At 42.0% G+C, this 12,580-nt stretch overlaps 1 long non-coding RNA gene across 1 annotated transcript in view; it reads right to left on the bottom strand.

The window, feature by feature from the left end:
- Positions 1-5,120: 5,120 nt before the first annotated feature.
- The window catches only part of LOC109867357 (uncharacterized), a 76,476-nt gene continuing 69,016 nt past the window's right edge, over positions 5,121-12,580 (bottom strand). Inside the window, exon 3 of the long non-coding RNA XR_002251793.2 lies at positions 5,121-6,353. This is a non-coding gene — a long non-coding RNA (uncharacterized LOC109867357). The remainder of the gene's footprint in view (positions 6,354-12,580) is intronic.

A 12,580-nucleotide genomic window follows, 5' to 3' on the forward strand; every position in this document is an offset into this window, starting at 1 on the left:
CTGTTTTTTAGGGTTCGGGCTAGGCTCCTTAGTGCCAGTGAAGGGAAATCTACAGCAGACAATGAGATTATTATTTGCTTCCAACTTTGTGGCAACAGTTTTGTGAAGGCCCTTTCTTGTTTCAGCATGACAATGCCCTGTGCACAAAGCGAGGTCCATACAGAAATGGTTTTGTTGAGATGTGGAAGAACTTGACTGGCCTGCACAGAGCCCTGACCTCAACCCCATCGACCACCTTTGGGATGAATTGGAACGCCAACTGTGAGCCAGGCCTAATCGCCCAACATCAGTGCCCGACCTCACCAATGCTCTTGTAGCTAAATGGAAGCAAGTCCCCGCAGCAATGTTCCAACATCTAGTGGAAAGCCTTCCCAGAAGAGTGGAGGCTATTATAGCAGCAAAGGGGGTACCAAGTCCATAATAATGCCCATGAATTTGGAATGAGATCTTCGACGAGCATACTCGTCCACATACTTTTGGTCATGTAGTGTATATTATGAATTACAATTTGTATGATATGTTTCAAATTACAATTCGTATGTTAAGAATTACAAATTGTTGAGGCTAATGTTAGCTCGGTGACTAGGTGGCTAACGCTAATGTTAGTTAGGTGGCTAACATTACCTAGGTTAGGGGTTAGGCTTAGGGGTTAAGGTTAGGATTAAGGTTAGGGTTGAAGCTGGTCAGGATTAGGAGTTAGGTTAAGGGTTAAGATTAGCATTAGCGGAAGGGTTAGCTAACATGCTAAGTAGTTGCAAAGTAGCTAAAAAAAGTACTAAGTAGTTGCAATGTTGCTAATTAGCTAAAATGCTAAAGTTGTTTGTAATGAGATACTAAAATGCGCCATTTGGGTTTCTAGAAGTTCACGTTATACGCCCACCCATCTACTCCGACCAACCACCCTCCTTTTGTTTTTGATTTAAGTAAACTTCTGTCTTATGTAACCAAACCAAACGTAACATATCATACTAATTTGAGTGTCCCTGATTTTAGTTTGCTATGTCTATGAGACCAGGCTGGGCAAAAAGAGAGAGAGAAGCATTTCAATCCCATATCCATTCTCCAGAATATTACAAAGTGATGATCAGTCAGTCATAAGGACCACATAAGGAGAGAGACTCTACGAGCCTGATGTAAATAATATATTTTCATTCAATTTCCTCATTAAAAATCTTTGTTTAATGTCAATAAATCAGTAATAGTCGAGGATGGTTTCCAAATGGTGAATGGGATTGTGAAGTCACTAAGGTGAGCACCTAGTTCCTCCACAGATGGTGAATGGGATTGTGAAGTCACTAAGGTGAGCACCTAGTTCCTCCACAGTTAAATCATATCAGATGGGCTATTGACAGCATCCTGTCTATGACTGAGCCATTGGAGGGTTGGCTATTTGCACATTGACTGATTGACTGTTTCTTAATAGACACATAATTGATGACAAAGACCTTCCAATGGAGTGTCATTTGCCAGAGCATTTGTGATAATTCACAGCCTGTCTAATTTTCTGTTGGACACAATCCCAAAGTAAAGGCTATGATGAGAAATATGAGCGCCCGACAAGTGTTGTATTGGTTAGAGGAAAAATATTTGTAGCTCCACAAAATATCTTGATTGTGATTGAATCCAAATAAAAAATGGAAAGTAACTTCTCCTCGCTAAATGCATGTCTGTATCTATCAAAGTTACTAACACAAACAAAAACACATTTAAAGGTTTAGCAATTACGGAGGAGGTAGTTGGGTACCTATACATTCTATACGTGGAAAAGACAAACGTGGGGAGTGCAATATGCTGCATCTTGAACTTCAAACCCCAGTAGCATTATTCATGAGCAGTAATATTACAAGCTGTTTTCTTCATTCCAGGCCTTGGACAATGTTGATGGATAGTCATTTTCACATGGCGGTTTTGTTTGCCTTATTTATCTACTTTCCTGTCTGACATATTGCATATGCACCACATCATCTCCTCCATCAGAGAGACAGAGAGAGAGAGAGAGAGAGAGAGAGAGAGAGAGAGAGAGAGAGAGAGAGAGAGAGAGAGAAGAGAGTGAGCGAGCGAGCACTTGCAAGCGGCTGTAGTGATAATAGCAGAGACATTTAAAGAAGAAGGTGAAAAAAACACCCCCGTGATCCACAAGCATTTCATAAAGGCTCTGCTTTTCAAACCAGCTGCTTCAATGATTTTTTAACATCTATTAATGCAGAATTACTCAAATTACAAGCCTTCTTTGCACCAAGGCCCCCTTCCGCTGCCCGCGTGAGATGGTGCACACCTCTGGGAACCAATCATAGCCCTCCCAGCCACCGGCAGCAGATGTAAGCAATTTACTTGTGATTTCTTCATATTCAGTGTGAGACGAGCTCCTGATGACCCCCGACCCTGGAGCCTGCAGGATTCTAACCCTATCAAATTAAAGCTCTCTGCTCACTTATTCCCCAGCGCTCCTCCGGTGCTAAGCAGCCATCTCGCTGCATAGCAACGCCGGTCGGGCGTGCTTGCTCATAGGCCCTGCCTCATCAGCCGCTATTAGGGAAAATATACAGTGCTCTAATTGGATGAGATTCAGCTAAGGAAGTGCAGTTAAAGGTCATTTTCCACCGTGTGTCTTCTGCTCTTCAGAATAATTTCTGTGTCCTCCGTCTTTGGGAGATGTTAAACAATAGGGCCAAAGTTACAATCCTTTCTCTTTCCTCCTGACAGAGAGTGGCAGCGGCCGTGATGAAAGGAGAGTCCTAGGAATCATGTCAACAACATGGCGAGGCCCTGACTGTTGGTGCTCTGTGCCGACTGCAGATCTCCTCCTCTGTACTGCTCAATATCCTGGTGCCCACGGCCACGACCTTGTCGTTAGCCAATTTCATACATTTGCAAATGGCTCGAGGATGCCGCCTCCGATTCTAATCAGCAGTCCTTTTGCTGTAATCTTTCTTATCAGTGTCAATTTCCAAAGGATACACTTTAGTGTATTTTCGGGCACAGATTCTAAATCACAGAATTAAAGGCCTTCAAGGAACTACATGCTAAAAAGATGCTACCAAATATCAACATTATGAGAAACTAATGGCTGTGTTTGCGTTTATATAGCCACCATCATGACAGGCTGAGAGAGTTTTCAGGCTAAACACTATTATAAAAGCTAGCTAGAAGACGGAAATCTACTTGGACATTACCATTGATTTTTCTTTCCTCTTCATTCTGTTAATAGGCTGTCCCTATGGTTTCAGAGATACATCATTTCTGGAAATAAATATTTTTCCAATGTGTTTTCCAGGGAAACGTGTATCACTCAGCTTTGGTCCTGTAGATACATCACCTCAATTATAGTATGATTTAATTTTGTCTGATTATCTAAAATAGATATTTACCAGACTTAATGGAAGCTTATCATACATAGCTAATATATGCTTTTCGATATGTTGTTAATTGATTAGCATAAACTATGTAACAATGGATAGCTTTGGTTATAATGCCGCTATAATCTAATCATGATCATCACAACATTTGCTAAAACAGGCCCTGAAGTAATGTTTAATTTTCAGTCGCTACCTGGGTGAAATATCATCCTGATGAAAAGCTTGGTTGCTTCAGGACTCAATCAGCCTGAGTAAATGCTGCAGTTTGTGTGGACTCATCTATGAGTGGGGGGCTTTAGAGGCTCCCTGTCAGCCAATTTTACAGCTGGAAGGGCAAAGGCCTTTTGAGCTCCACTGGAGAACTGAGGAGCATTCAGCGAATGAGAGGGTTGGGCCATGCAGTCCCACGGCTTCTCCCACCTTTTGTCCTGACTGAAAGGCTTTGCCGCCTGAAACGCTTCACTTGACAGCACAGTGTTTGCTGTTGGACAACCTGATTAAAGCAGGCGAGACACACACACACACATACACAGCCCTAAGCCTATATACAGTATGACTTCCGCCACCCCCCCAAGATACTGTATTTGCCCTTGTGGCTCGGGCGCTCTGAGAGAATGCAGGCGCCCATTGATCTGTGCCTGATAAACCCCTTGGCATGGTGTGCAAGGTGCCTTATGTGCTTCATTCCGCTCAGGCGAGTCCATTTCAGAGAGCTGTGGCTGAGCTAATGTGGGCCCCACTGCGCCAGTCACAGCCTTTGGGACTGGGCCTAAGTGCTGTGAGTCCTGACGCTTTGCTCTGAAATTCTCTTGCGCGGCCAGAAGTGCAGCACTTTCACACGTCCTTTGGCAATTCCTTCAAGCTCTTCCCACCGAACGTCTGGACAGGTAGTTAGGTATAAGAAGGAAACAATAGATAAATGACATGGAAATGTATAAGCTGAAACTTTAGCATCAGAATAAATGAGTATTTGAAAGATCTCCCTCTCCCTCTCTTAATGGGGGAAAAGTAAACAACAAACAAACATGGGATGTAGTAAAAGGTTAAACAAAACTCAGCGCTAGACAATAGTGAGGTACCACCTGTCCATCTATACAATCACCGTGTCTCTTTTAAAGAGTGCTTTGTGACTGCTGAGCACACACTTCTGTCTGAGACATCTGACAGATGCTCTTTGAGGTCTATTGGCTTAGATCCTGCTGCCTGTCACCTTTCACATCTCGCTGGGCCCAGAGGTGACTCTGTTGCCATTGAGCTCCATACGTTATCGGACCTAACACAATCGAATGCACGTTCAGCAAAAGGAGGTCGAAGAGGAGGCAGGCACTGAGGCGCCCTCATGCACAAAGAGGTCCAACCCCTGTGACCTCTAGCACCTGAACCATGACCCTCATTTACAAGCAGGTCCCCTCTGCAACAACTGCATTTACACAGGGTCAGCTCAGATCTCTGTTCTCCAAACGGCTCTAAAAAGCAGAGGGATCATAATCATATAGTCTTCCCTGAGACCTGGGACATTGGTGCACACCGGCAGCATATGAGAGTAAGGTCAGGACCCCGGTCTAGCAGAAAATACAGCACGTTATTTGGACAACCCCACTCATACAGACACACTGCAGTAAATCTATACACAACTATCATCTCAGCCGAATAGACAATGCATTGTCGCAAGCCTCATAAGTATTACTTCAACAGTAACGCCGTAAGTGGGAAAAATTAATAGTTTCTCAGGTACTCACAAACTCGTCAAATCAGAGACACAAGTTTTTCTTCTGGCCTTAAAATGTGATCATTTTTTATTCACATCCAAAATACTGAATCCAAGCTTATGTAAACATGATAAACCAAAATGAATTGATAATCATGTTACTCAAACTAAAATCATTTATTTCAGTTTATCCACCTGGCAACATTTCTTTTTCTTCTTCTTTTTCTTTGTTTTATTTGTAAGAAATCGCATCACATATTCTTTTGGACACAGTGAAACGTCTGGAATGTGATGGCACAGAGGAGTTCATTGTAGTTGATTGCGCCTTCTTGGCATACAGCTGTACTGAAACAGTGCCCTTATTGCTGAGACATCTCAATAAAAGTGAAAAAGAGGTATTTTTTGCTCTGACCTTCTGGCAATACTAAATGGTCCTAATAGGGGTGACATAATGCACCATTTTATGGTTAATCAAATTCACACAGAGGTCAAGAGTGGCAAATCAATCAGCCCTACAGCTGAAACTTGACAGATGTTGGCAAATTTTCATCTGCTTCACATTAAATGGATATTGTCTTAATATGTCAAATATTTAAAATTGTCATTACAATTTTCATTACCACACCCTTACAGTGAAACTGATTTCTGTGTTCCTGGAATATTAGTATGACATGACATTAGATGAAGATCCAACACAAAGTAAATGCTTTATAACTGTAATATTGGCAATGTATTCATTTTGTTCAGAGCACATGCTGGGATCACTTGTACAAAGACCAGTTCAATTCCAGAGGCACAGACATCAATATCCTTGCAACATATTGTTTCACCTTGTATATTGCAGCTGAATACACAGCACATACTACACCTGTCAACTGACAACTACACTCTCATAATACACTTATATGGAAAGAGAGAGAGAGTTGGAGAGAAAGACGGAGAAGGAATAAGAGATGCAGACAGAGCGATTGAGTGAGTAGAGAGAGAGAGACAGAGACAGACCGAGTGAATAGAGAGAACGAGGCAGGCAGAGATGGAGAGGTCACAGCGACCGTGTGATGGTCGCTGACACGGGAGTTCAGCCGGCGGTCAGGGGAAGCGGTTGAAGATGAAGGAGCCACACAGGCCAGGCTCTGTGTGCAGGTGCCCCCTCGCTGCCCCGTGCGCTTTCATCCCCCATCCACTCCCACATCGCCCCGCCAGCCATCCACCAATCAGGGCACAGGGGGGGCGGCGGCCCAGCGGGGCCACATCAAAGCTGTCTCTCGGTGAGAGGCTCAGGGCTGAAGCTGGCACAACACAGAGGAGCACAGAAGAAAGCAGGGACGGCCAGTTAAAAAACGGGAGTCCAAATGGACCCTTTCTTGCAGAAGGGCACCACCAGAACAAAACATTTCATTCTCTTCACAAACCAGCATTATGCCAGCCTTGCACCCCAAAACCCAGACATTTTTCTCACTGCCTTGAGCCAATGGCCCCCTTGAGTGTGTGAAGAAGAGGGCTAATTTAATAAAGAAAATCCAATCTTCCAGTTTGGGGGGAACAAAGTTAGATTTGAATGAGTACAATATGTTCCCTTCTTTATTTATTTTTTCAAATGATAATTTCATAGCTGAAATCAAAGCATTGGATAGACTGCTTTTCAGTGGGGGCGTGGAGACTCTGAATTTCATTTTCCCTTCAAATCTATTCAGACAGAGTATTTCCATAGAACAGAGACAACAATAATACATACTTGGTAATTGAATGTGGCTTAGGACCAAACCATGTTTCTTTAAGTGGGAAAAGAATGTATCAAACAGACCATAATGACAGAAAATAAATTCATATAACAATACTTTTAAAAAAGTAAAACAATTACTAAAACTAAAAAAATGTTAAGTCACTGTGAAGTTCAATAATGAGCTCAAACTCCTATTAGCACTTTAGATACTTGAAATGAAGAGGGTAAAACAAATGACTAAAATGTATTGTATGGTGAACAGTATGTTCTATGTTAGAACTGAATATGTGGAGGCCTCCTGAGTGGTGCAGTGGTCTAAGACACCATGACCAGGAAACCCATGGGGTAGCACACAATTGGCCCAGTGTCTCCCGGGTTAGGGGAGGGTTTGGCCGGCAGGGATGTCCTTGTCCCATTACTTTCTAGTGACTCCTGTGGTGGGCTGGGCACAATGCGCACTGACACGGTCGCCAGGTGCACAGTGTTTCCTATGACACATTGGTGTAGCTGGCTTCCGGGTTAAGTGGGCATTGTGTCAAGTTGCAGTGGCGAGAAAAAGGGGTAAAAGTTCAAAAAAGATCTAAAATAGAACTGATAATGTGACTCCCAATCAAATAGGTGGGAGACTCAATGTGCCATAAAACTACTGAGAGAAAGTCATCACCTTGGCAGGGGTCTCCAACCTTTTCTAGCATGAGAGCGACTTAAAAAAAAATGAAATATGTCGCCAGCTACAAAATCAATTATAGCTTTTAAATAGGCACTATCATGACACTATGCGAGACCCAAATGCAGACACAGGAGGCAGATGGTTGGAGTTTAAGATGTTTAATAGGCAAGAGAATGGTCGTGGACAGGCAAAAGGTCATAACCAGATCAGAGTCCAGGAGGTACAGAGTGGCAGGCGGGCGGGCTGGAGGTCAGGGCAGGTAGAATGGTCAGGCAGGCGGGTACAGAGTCCAGAACAGGCAAGGGTCAAAACCGGGAGGACTAGAAAAAGGAGAAAAGGCAAAGCAGGAAAATGGGAAAAACCGCTGGTAGGCTTGGACATACAAGATGAACTGGCACAGAGAGACAGGAAACACAGGGATAAATACACTGGGGAAAACAAGCGACAAATGGAGGGGGTGGAGACAATAACGAGGACAGGTGAAACAGATCAGGGTGTGACAGGCACATTCTTCTCTTCTCGTCTCCCCTGTAACTCTTCCCGAGGTCCTTAGTGTACAAGAGAAAGTAGTGCACTATTTTCTGTCAATATACCTGGTAAAATAAAGGTTATTAAACAACTAAGGGAGCGTTATAAGAATTCTCCCAAATTCCTTTTGATATTTTCCCAAATTATGTTGCTTTTTATTCTTAAAATAACAATTGTTCATAGAGAAACAACTCAATTGGATGTTCTGAGTTCATATCAATGCTTAAATCACATCAGAAGACATTCTGCTTTTGGTCTGGAAGAAAACTAACACATTTAGATTTTTTTGTGTAATTCCCCTTTAATTATGCATCTGGCCCTTTATTTGTGCATCTAGTGAAGCCTCGTTCACACTACCCATAAGCACTCCGTTACATTGGGCCAGATGTCATTTTATTGGGAACGTCCACAAAAAAGCGGAAAAACAACACCCCCTTGCGGTTCAAGGCTCCGTTGCGAAACGGACGCCGCATACTTGTACGTCGAAGAACAGGAAGTTACCAAACCACAGAAGAAGATGACAATGTGGTTTTCTGGTTGGATTTATGGGACAGCTAGCAAGTTGTAAACATTTATCCGTTCCTATAAGTGAGTACTATTTTAATAGTAATGTTAAATAAGCTGTTAAGTTAGTTATATTATATGACTGTTTCCTCCAGTTTCAATTTATTGTGATGGTAAGGACATTTGTTATTGATGATTATTATTAGGTGGAAGTCGCTAGCTACAATGGTATCTTCAACCTAGCCTAGCTTTACATCACAATGTAAACAGGGCATGACAAATGTGCCATCTAATGTGTCGGTCTAGCGATGGTTCTATACTGCTGCTGCTCATTTTATGGCAAATTATATACTTACTCATTATATACTTCTGCCATGTAAGGCTACTTTTCAGTTAACATTTAATTAAGAAGGTTTTGGGAAAGTATTTCTGTCAACACATAAGACGGTTATCACATAAACTGGCTACACACGGAGTGATAGACAACGTGCGTAACACACACAGACAGATGCAATATTAATTGGCAGATTTTGTTAGGTTTGTCTTTTTAAGCCAATAGTGGCTAACCAGGGACGGGATGATGTTAATGTTGCATTGATCAGATAGTAACTGTGGGAGCTTGTGGGGTCTGATACTTGTGAGACTAGTTTATGACAGTTTGTGGTGGAACATGTGAAAATTGCATGTACCTTCAGAATTGTTTGGCGAGCTACTCATAGGTGGGCTGCGAGCTACTGGTAGCTAGTGGTAGACCAGTTGGAGACCCCTCACTAGGGAGTATCCAACTAACAAAATGAATAGGAATAATGACTGAAGTACTGTTTCAAACATAGACAGTGTTTTATAACTTGATTTCAGGTAAAGCTAAAAGCTACAAGCAAGCAATTGCACACTAACAATTACGAAATAAATAGGTGACAGGTACAAACAAGATCTAATCTTATCATCAATTTGTTGCGATTTTGGAAAATCAAGCTCATGCTTGATGAGGTATCCCTGCCTTTATGCTTCATTCTCCCACAGTATAACCCTTCATGCTCTCTCCAAACATGTGACTTTCAATATGAACGCTTTCACATTGAGTCGGGCTTTCAAAATGAGAAGCACCCCTGCACTAGACAGGAGCAGACTGTACAAATACACGAGCTCTACAAAACAAGTGTCAAGTCCCTCAGTGAGTATGATGCACAATCCAGTGAGCTCTTGCATGTAAAGGAAAATAATGGGTTCCTATGGGAGAAGACGCAGACACCCATGAGTGAGCATGACTAAAGAAGGACAATGAAGGGGTTCCTCACCACACAGTAGATTACATGAGGCAGGCAATGATAAACAAAACAACAGATATCCAATTATGTGCCACAACAGAGAAATAAAGAACCATTTGTCTGTACAATAAGAATCGTTTAAGGATTCGCTTCTTCCCTACCCTTATGGTGCAATAGCTAAGTCAATTGAGCAAAATGTAGCCAAAAAATACAGAGGGACAAATGCTTACTCTTAATGAGCATATTTTGTTTCTGCTAAATGCACTTCATTCCCATCTTTTCCCCTAATAAAAGCAAACAAGCTCGTGATCAATACTGAACACAACAACAAAACCCCCAAGTGACTGAGTGCTAGCTAGGGTGAGCTGGAGAAAAAGGGTTTCACAGACTGAACTCATGATCCACTCATGTTTTGTGTCATATCAATAGTGTAACCTTCAATGACTCTTCAAGTCAAGATGCATGAATTTAAGCTCTCTTGAGTGTCCCATAAGGCAAGAAAACATGACATTTACCCAGGGCTCTGTGTACATTAGTTATGTAATGCCTGGAGACAGAGAACAAAGGCATAGCTTCCATTGTCTTTTGCCCCTGAAGTCACACTAGTATTGACTGACATTACTCATGTGGTAAAGACATACACCAATTACATCTCTCAAAGCATCACTTTGAAAAGCTAAGCCTACGGGGTGTAAAGTTGAACACTCGAGAAGCTAAGCCTACGGGGTGTAAAGTTGAACACTCGAGAAGCTAAGCCTACGGGGTGTAAAGTTGAACACTCGAGAAGCTAAGCCTACGTGGTGTAAAGTTGATCACTCGAGAAGCTAAGCCTACGGGTGTAAAGTTGAACACTCGAGAAGCTAAGCCTACGGGGTGTAAAGTTGAACACTCGAGAAGCTAAGCCTACGGGGTGTAAAGTTGATCACTCGAGAAGCTAAGCCTTCGGGTGTAAAGGTGATCACTTCGAAAAGCTAAGTCTACAGGGTTAGCTTCTCTTTGTTTAATCACCAAAACACAACATAATGATATCTTTTCAATTTAGCCGTTTTAACTACCAGTTAATCCAATAGCAAACAATGCAAGATGTGTTTCAAATCGCCGCCGTTAGAAGTACTGCTGCTGAACGGAATATGCTACAGTACTGTAAATTACACCGTTTTCACATTAGGCAGTACACTTACATTACCCAACAAAATTGACAGAATATCTGAAATTTCCATAATATCTAACCAATGTATAATCAAAGGTGTGATCAATGAAGATATCCTCTACAATCATTCATGCAAAGAAAGCATTTTATTCTTCAGATATAATTGCAACATAGCTGTACTGTATGTGATCAAATGTAAGAAATGTAATTAATCAATCAAATGAATTGAATGAAAATAAAACATAACGTTTAGCACGCATTAATTTGCATCCAAGCCTGTCTTGAGCATTTGGCCATACATTCTCATCCACATCAGAGTGAATGTCATTGTTCATGCACCGTGGGAAAAACCTTTTGGCAAGGCGAATCTAAACTTGACATTGGTCTGCATTGATGTCGTCACATGCCTCATCCATGGCCAGAAGGAGGGTGACACGCTCATGGAGATTGTGATTGTACACATTCCACCACCATGATGAAACAAATTCCTCAATAGAGTTGAGGAAAGGAGTGTATGAGGGAAGGTATAGGATCACAAATCGGGGATAGGTATGAAACCATACCTGAACTACCTCTGCATGGTGGAACCTGACATTGTCCCACACAATGACATAGGTGACTCCATCACCTTGACAGGCCTGCTCAAGTTCCGTGAGAAACACAATGAGGTATGCAGCGTTGTAGGATCCAAGTAATGGCCTATGTCCTACCACACCATCTTCAGAGATAGCTGCACACATGGAGATGTTTCCCCCACATTGTCGAGGCAATTTGACGTTCGCCCGTTGGTCGATGAGGTTCCGCCCATGGTGCCGAGTTTGGCCAGGTTGAGGTCCTTTTCATGAACAGAGATATACTTGTGATGGTTCACAGCAGCATCAAGCACCATCACCATCTAAACATATATTTTGGTTAGTTATGTTTACAGTATAGTTCCAATATGATATTGTCAAGTAGCATGTGTATCAAATAGTAACAGTAATACAGTATATAGTGCTATACTTGAACATACTCGGATCGCAGTTATTTCACCCGGTTGTTGTTTCTCTCAAAAAGGCACCAAGTAAATGTGTTTTATAGATACCTGGTGTCTCTTCAAAAGGAGGGAGATTGTTGGTAGGCTGATGGATGCAACATTGGGAAAGGTGTCATCGTTCAACTCAATGGCCTTACCACGTACTTTTTCCCTGTCACTGAAAGAGTACTCGTTACATTTTGAAAGCTTAGCAGGACAAGAAAATGGTCCAATTCACACACTTATCAAGAGAACATTCCCGGTCATCCCTACTGCCTCTGATCTGGCGGACTCACTAAACACTAATGCTTCAATTGTAATTGATGTCTGAGTGTTGGAGTGTGTCCCTGGCTATCTGTAGATTGAAAAACAATAACATTGTGCTATTTGGTTTGCTTAATATAAGGAATTTGAAATTATTTACATTTGTACTTTTACTTTGATACATAAGTACATTTTATCAATTACATTTACCTTTGATACTTAAGTATTGTAACGTCTGCTTCCAACTCACTCTCAAACACATAGATCCCCTGAACGCAGCTCACTCTCCAGATCCCAATCACCTGAATTCTGATCACCTGTTCACATACCTGTATGTCATTTACACACACTATTTAGTTCAGTTCTTTGCACCCCATCATTGTGAGGTATTGTT

This window comes from Oncorhynchus kisutch, linkage group LG22 (assembly GCF_002021735.2).
Source record: "Oncorhynchus kisutch isolate 150728-3 linkage group LG22, Okis_V2, whole genome shotgun sequence".
Classification (NCBI taxonomy): Eukaryota; Metazoa; Chordata; class Actinopteri; order Salmoniformes; family Salmonidae; genus Oncorhynchus; species Oncorhynchus kisutch.